Below are 7,087 nucleotides of genomic sequence, written 5' to 3' on the forward strand. Positions count from 1 at the left end.
GTGTGCATTACACAGGAAGGCTTTAGGTCCGTGGCTACGCTGTGATTCAATTCAGCACAACTCAGTTTGCTGAGGGCTTTTCTTCAAATATGCTATCCTGTAATGTTTTCTCGGGATCTGAAAGGGGGCCATTTTTGGCGCGCAGAGCAGTAAAGGATGCCAGACCATGTCGCCTCATCTTTGGAGACAAGCTCTCCTGCAGGCAAGGAATAGGCTCTGGGGGATCTCCCTAGGGGGGCTGCTGGCTCTGCTGAACTAACACCAGAGAGAAGTATTATGATTCCTGCCTCTGACTGAAAACCATGCAAGGAGCAGGCTTGCTGGATGAGGTGATGACACTTTTATGTAGTTACTTTTCAGACTATATTGTCATTTTCCATTTTATTCTTTTTTCCTGTCTCTGCGAGGTGAAGTTGTGGAGAGAATGGGTAGGCAACATGCCTTAGTCTGCTACTTGACTATTGAAAGTTTAGCGGTTGTTAGCTGTTGCGATGCTGTGTGTGACACAGCAGAGGATGTTCATCCTCTAGTGTAGTGATGGTATGTAAGCAGTAAGGTGCTGAGACCTTCAAATGCTGTCAGCTGCCCAGTCTCTCGTTCTCCGTGCTCTCTAGGTGAGGACTGGCATTTCGCAATTCCTGCTGATGATAGCAAGACGCAGGAAATATTTTACCGAAAAGGTTTGTCTGTACTGAATCACTTCATGTTTTCGTCATTTACTGCGACCTGGCACCAAATTCTGCCTCCTGCGGCACCACAGCTGTCTCCTTCCCTTCGACGGTGCTGTGCGAATCTAACTAGTGCACTGGCTGTTTGACCAAAATTGAGCCTCGGGGCTGGTTTGCATCACATCCCGGCTAGCCAGACCCTGCGGGGCAGCGGTGCAATACACACAGGTAATCACTTGGTGTCATACACACAGGCTTTGTCTGTCCTCGTGAGGCAGACAGAATAATCTGCATGTAGAAGGACTTCTGGTATAGGTGATCCAAATTATTCTACAGGCTATGGTTTTATATATTCTTATCACTTACCTGTTTGAGCATCATTTTTCTGGTGAGACTGGTGGGTATCCTATGCAGGAGGGTTGTCCTCCACTGCCTAGATAAACTGGCATAATATCTGCTTTGCACTACTGGGGCTTTGTATCACAAAGCAGGATCTAACCCAAATACAGCTCAGCAAACAAATACATTTTTGACTGCACTGTTAATGCAATGTGAGAGAAAAGGAGCGTTTGAGTGGTAACCAGCAGAATAGAAATGTTTTTTATCGTGTACTTTTCTTCTGGGAAAAAAGTAGAGGAAACAGCCCAATTCAAAAGGTGCATTTGCTGATTTCAGCTGTTTTCCAATCTCTGCATCTTTTTTCCTGAACTGTGTAAAATGTATGTACAAGTGTTTATAAGTAATTTTATTATCTGGGATGTGTATGATGTATAATAAACTTACTGAGATTCTCTTCATAACTTCTTGAACCTGCAAAGTGTTGCTTATGCTTAATAATTAGCTAAGGGAAAAGTGTAAGTTCACATATGTTTCAGCAGTGAACTGGAGATAACCCAGATTTATAGCAGGGTGATTAAAAAAAAATTATTGGAAAAGATTATTTTAAAAGGCAATGAAGTAAACTGGTTTCGGACTGCCATGCCATTTTCACATCAAGAGCTTTTCTGAAGATACAGCATTAAGGAAACTGAATTTTAATATATAATTTCAGTGTAAAGTGTTGGGAGTCATAGGAAAGCAGGTGAAACTAGCTTCCTTAGAGTGAGTTAATATCTGAGCACATGTTAAAACTTCACTCTCCAATGGAAGCAGGTTGCTGCATCCTTGCAACAACATTTTGGCCTGATTTGCCAGAAAAATTTGGAGGGAAAGGAAAAGGGGTGAAGCAAGGGGAGCACTGGGGTTTTGGAACTGCTGCTGAACCTGTGGACGCATCTGTGCCTTGAGCAGTGTGTTTGTGGGGTTCATTAAGTTTCTTCTGAAGCAGTGGAGGAATTTAGGAGTCTTGGGATGAGCACAGTGCTGGGGGTGCTCATCCCTGGTAGCTGTATTTTGGGATTTTTGTTGCTTTTGTGGTTTATTTTTCTTTTCAGTATTGACTGTCTGTGAAATGAAGGCTTTGCAGCAGCTCCTCCATGTTCCAGAGCTCCTGTATTTCTTCCCATTGACAGATTGAATTAGTCATTGCTAATATTGATACAGGCTGGGCTTGTGCTCCTGGTCTTTCTAATGTCAATACCACTGCCCTTTCAGTCACTGCTTTAACCCCTTGTTTCCTTTGGAAGTGGCTGACAAGGCTGAATTTCCAGAAAGATTTCCATTCCTTGAGGGTCTTGACTCACACTTGGCTTGCGGTTGGCGATGGTCATTAGACTTGGGGCCCTGTGCTCCACTGGCCTCCATGCACATGGATGCCACTGCTGATACCTGATCTCTACTTCTGTGGGGCTCCAAGTGGGGAGAAGAGCCACGGGAGGGCCATGGGGAGGTCAGCAAGCAGGAAATGAACGGCTGACCTGCTTCTGGGAGTGCTTGGGCATTTGCAAGTCCAGATGATGGAGGCTTCCTAATTCACTCATGTTTTCTAACATAATTGATTCCCTTTAGACATTCCCTTCACTATCTGGAATCCCCTTAGAGTTCATTTGAATTTTCTTCTCTTGGAAACAACAACAAAAAAAAAGCCTGAAAACCCACAAAACCATTGTGTGGGAAGGAACTAACTGCACTGGCATAAGCCCAGAATATTGTGGGCAAGTGCTCTGGATACATCTCTGTATCTCAAACAGCGTCGTTCAGCTAGTTGCAGTCTGTTCCTTCCTTGGTCTCTCTCCAGCCAGCACGCCCCTGCTAGGCTCTCTGCTGTTATTTTATTTTTTGTTTTTAATGTGTATCGACAACAGAACGGAATGATCTCACCACGTTTATATTCCCTGGGAATAATGGTGACTTTCAACTGTTGCCCACAGAAATGAGTACTGCTTTTAGCCCACTGAAGTGCCCATTTGTAAAGGCTTTATCTGGATGGTCTGCTACAGCGTTTGATTTGTTTGGGTTTCCTTTTCACCAGTGTCTTTAATTACCTGGACCCTGCTGTGGCCTGCTCTCTCCTGTTGCTCTGGCTTGTCTGCGTTTCCCTTGTGGGGTAGTGTGGGTTGTGCAGCTCCTGGGGCACAAGGACAATACTTGGATGTATTTTTAGCGGCTGCAGATCCCAAGAAGTTATTTGACGCTTTACATAGTCGACTGATCTTCAGTCATGAATGTCTTTAGATGTTCTTGGATGCACAGAACCAAAGGCTGCCAGCTGCTATTGATCATTTCTCCAGCATAAAGCCTAAGGTAGCAGCTTGGCAGAGGAGCAGGCGTTTCCTCTGGTGGCAGTTCATTTTCTCCTTCAGTTGAAGCTGGCAATGACCTTGGAGCTAGTATGCCTGCAGAGTTTTCTTTCCACTCCCATATTTATCATCATCTTTAATCTGTATGATCACTGCACTTCATCTCTCTGCCTCTCAGCTGCCTTCTGCCCTTCAGCATGAAAGGTGGACAGAAAGGCTGAGCAAAGAATATGACCTTCCCTGCTGCATTATCCCCGGGCTCAAGGGAGCTGACTCCTGGAGGGGTCATCTTAAAGTTATGATGCTCATTATCAAGACCTTGCCTCCCTGATCTCTAGTCCACTTGTGGAGTTTGAAGCTTGTTGGTTGGGCTGTGATACTTCAATAATTACGAATTAGTGACACCCATTCACCTCAATGTGGACCAAGTTAATGACAGAGGAAACAACCCGTTCTGTACTTGCTTTCTTGGTTTTTTTTTTCATAAGCATCGTGTTCTGTAAAAGGACAACAGAGCCTGAAGGAATTAGTATGCAGGAGCATCCGCTTTCCATTTGAAATGTACTAAGTGTGATGTTTGCAACTACGGTTTGAAGGGAAAGAAAAAAGCAGCCAGGGTTTGTAGAAGAGCTCACACTTTGAATGAGGCAAGTTTTTCCCTTCAGCATGCGCTGCCCCAGCAGATACATTCGCATACCCCAGGCAGTGATGCTGGCTCCCAGCTGATCTGCTTCCATGATAAAAGCAGCCAGAAGCTGACAGATCCTAAAGCTTGGAAAGACATACAGGATAATGCAACATAGCTGGTTTGGGTGTTTATTTGGAGTCTGGTGCAGATTTAACAAGCTGTCGTGCAAGGCATGAAAACCCCAAGCAGTGGCTGGGAAGGTGGTGGGGAGGGAAGGCTCTTGATGCTTGTGCTATTGTAGAGTCAGGAGTTTGCTCACTCTGTACTCCAGAAAGCAGCACAGCCGGGCTGCAGTGGCATCAGGCCTGAGCTGAAACCCAGTTTCTCTGCATGATTCCTTAGCTCCAGATCTGCTGAAGCCGTATAGCTTTTTTTTTTTTTTTCTTTTCCTTCTCTTTTTTTTTTTTTTTCAGTGCAGGGTGAGCTCGTGTCTTCCTGCAGCCTACGCTGTAGGCCTTAAGAAGTGAATGTGTAAATATTTTGTCTCTCACAGCAGCCCAAGGTCATCTTTCTGGAACAGCAAACAGGCACAGAATCCAAAGAAGATCAGTCTGTCATGTGAGTAAGGTTAGCATCTGCACTTACAAATGACAAAGGCTATTAATCCTCATGCTGTAATCCCCAAGCTGTTTGCCAGCTGGCAGCAGGAAGATGTTCCTGCTCAACCCACACAGCTATCCATGTTTTTTCACCTTTATGAAGCAGATATAGGTCAATACTGTAGCCTGGATAAAGAACTTGGTAGATACCATTCATCTCTTCTAGCGTTACAATCCCTCTCTTCTCCACACAAGCCATCTGTACAAACGAGGAGGTAAGAGGAGAGCTGTGGGCTGGGCTTTCCCTCTGCTGCTCCCCCAAAATAGAAGGATGAAGGTGAGATTTTTTTTTTTTTTTCTCCCCCTCTGCTCCTGAGTTTGTCATGGGAGGATGAATTTTGAGATCGCACTGCAGAGCTGAACAGCCTGAACAAAGCTCTGTCACGAGAGAGGTCTTTATACACACAGCAGGGAAAACTCAGTGCTTGTAGAAGGCAATGTCCAATGTTGAGATATTTTTGATCCTAATTTGGGAAGATGCGTGGGATTTGGGTATTTCCTGTCACAGGGACATAAAAACCTGGTTCCTACAAGGTACCACTGATGAAGCAGAAGGATCTCTGCCACTTGACAGTGATGCAGGTCGGCTGTGGTAGTTGGTGTGATTTTGCACAACGAAAAGCTGTACGGTCACCATGTTGCATCCAGTGACCATTAGGCATCTGAAGTTGGAAAAAGTTGAAGAAGAGACCCAAAAGCCAGATGGCAGCTATGAAGTTCCATTCAGACCTGTTAGTTGCTCATCTCTTTAGAAAACTGGAAAGCAAATTGTTGGGTTTTACTTAACAAAAGTGGTTTAACAGAAATTGCAGCTCCTTGGGCAGCTGCAGGTGCGAGGAAGTGAGGACATTACCTCCTGGCTCTTGTGTTTCCTCCCAGCTGTAATGGGTGACCATCAAACAGATACCCAATACTCTGGAGGTGTCTATCCCCTGTAACGTTATACCCAGCATAGGCTGATCTCTTTGAGTAATGAGACAAAAAGCTGATCTTGGTCGTGGGCAAAGAACGAGAAGGGTTCAGGATTCAGACAAAAGCTAAATTCTCTCCTGAGTCCCACAACCATTAATTAGCCCTGACCTCCAGGGAAGGCATTTTATTGCGCCAAATACTTCCCTCTCCCTTCATTTCTCAGACTTAGGAGAACATTGCAAATTCCTCTCTTCATTAGCAGCTGGGAAAAATCACATAATTTTGCCAGCTTTCCTTATCCCTGTTGTGTCTTGTTAACACTTTCCAGGTGCTTTTCCGTCATGCTGTCTCCATCGTCACATCTCCCATCCTCTCATTAATGTCTGTAGGGGTCTGCTCCAAGTCAGGTCCATGACCGGTAGCAATATTTTATGTTCATGGTGCTCAGGATAAAACCTATCCTCCAATCTCTTGCTGTCACTACGTGGCACCTCAAGCACAAGTTTTCTAATTAAGCTGGTACCACATCTCCCCCATAGTCCTCTGCTGGCACTGCTGTGGTTTTTGTCTTGCTGGTCTGTATTCTCAGCTGTAACTTCACTGACTTTTTCCCGGCAGAGGGTTTTGTTTGTCAAGAAGAGTAAACGATGATTCTATGAAATAATAATTTGGCAGACTTAGCATTTAAATACTGCATGGCATTTGTATGTGTATATATAAAAATACTTTTTGTGGTAGAGTGCTCCCAGGCATTTGTATGAAGCACATCTCCGTGTATATTTGACTGTTGATTTAAATATGCTGTATGTCATAAGCTATTTTTAGTGTGTATTGGCTTCTTTCTGTACTGGAACGATATACCATCTCTGGCAGGTGCAAGTTTTGTTGTCTCACTGCTGCACTCGCAGCTGGACGCTGGCGATGCGGTGGCTGAGGTGTGTGTGCACCTCCTCTTTCCTCCGCGCGCCCTGTGACGTGGTAATCCTTCCCCTCCACCGGCTTTGTGGGTGGACATCCCTCGCTGCCGGGGTGCCTTGCCACAGGACAGTGTTGTAAGCCCACTTACTGCATCTCCCTCCTGGCGCTTAGCAGAATAATCCACCTTTTAAGGTTTTTCCTTTCATTGCTGTCATATCCTCAGCACCAACCATGGGCAGGTAATGAGCTGGTTGGTGTTCTGAGTAATTTCAGCCCTGTGGCTGAGGGTACATCAAGAGTAATAGAGATTTCAGCTCTCCTTTCCCAGCCTGAGATGTACAAGCACAAAATTTATCTATAAATGGATCACTTCAAATAATAAACAAGACCAATTAAGAAAAAATGCCAAGTCCTTAACTTCTGTCAGTGCAAAAGGAAGGCTTCTGGAGCTTGAATTTATTGCTGAATTATTTTTATGGTAAATACGTCTGTAAAAGAGAATTGTTCATACTGTGAAGGTTATAAGAAACGAATTCATATACCCTTTTCACTTTTGTAAAGTTCAAAGATTTGCACTGAAAATTGTACCTTCAATCTAGTTAATAAATGGCTTGTATTGACTGG

This window comes from Leptosomus discolor, chromosome 3 (assembly GCF_034619465.1).
Source record: "Leptosomus discolor isolate bLepDis1 chromosome 3, bLepDis1.hap2, whole genome shotgun sequence".
In the NCBI taxonomy this organism is placed as follows: Eukaryota; Metazoa; Chordata; class Aves; order Leptosomiformes; family Leptosomidae; genus Leptosomus; species Leptosomus discolor.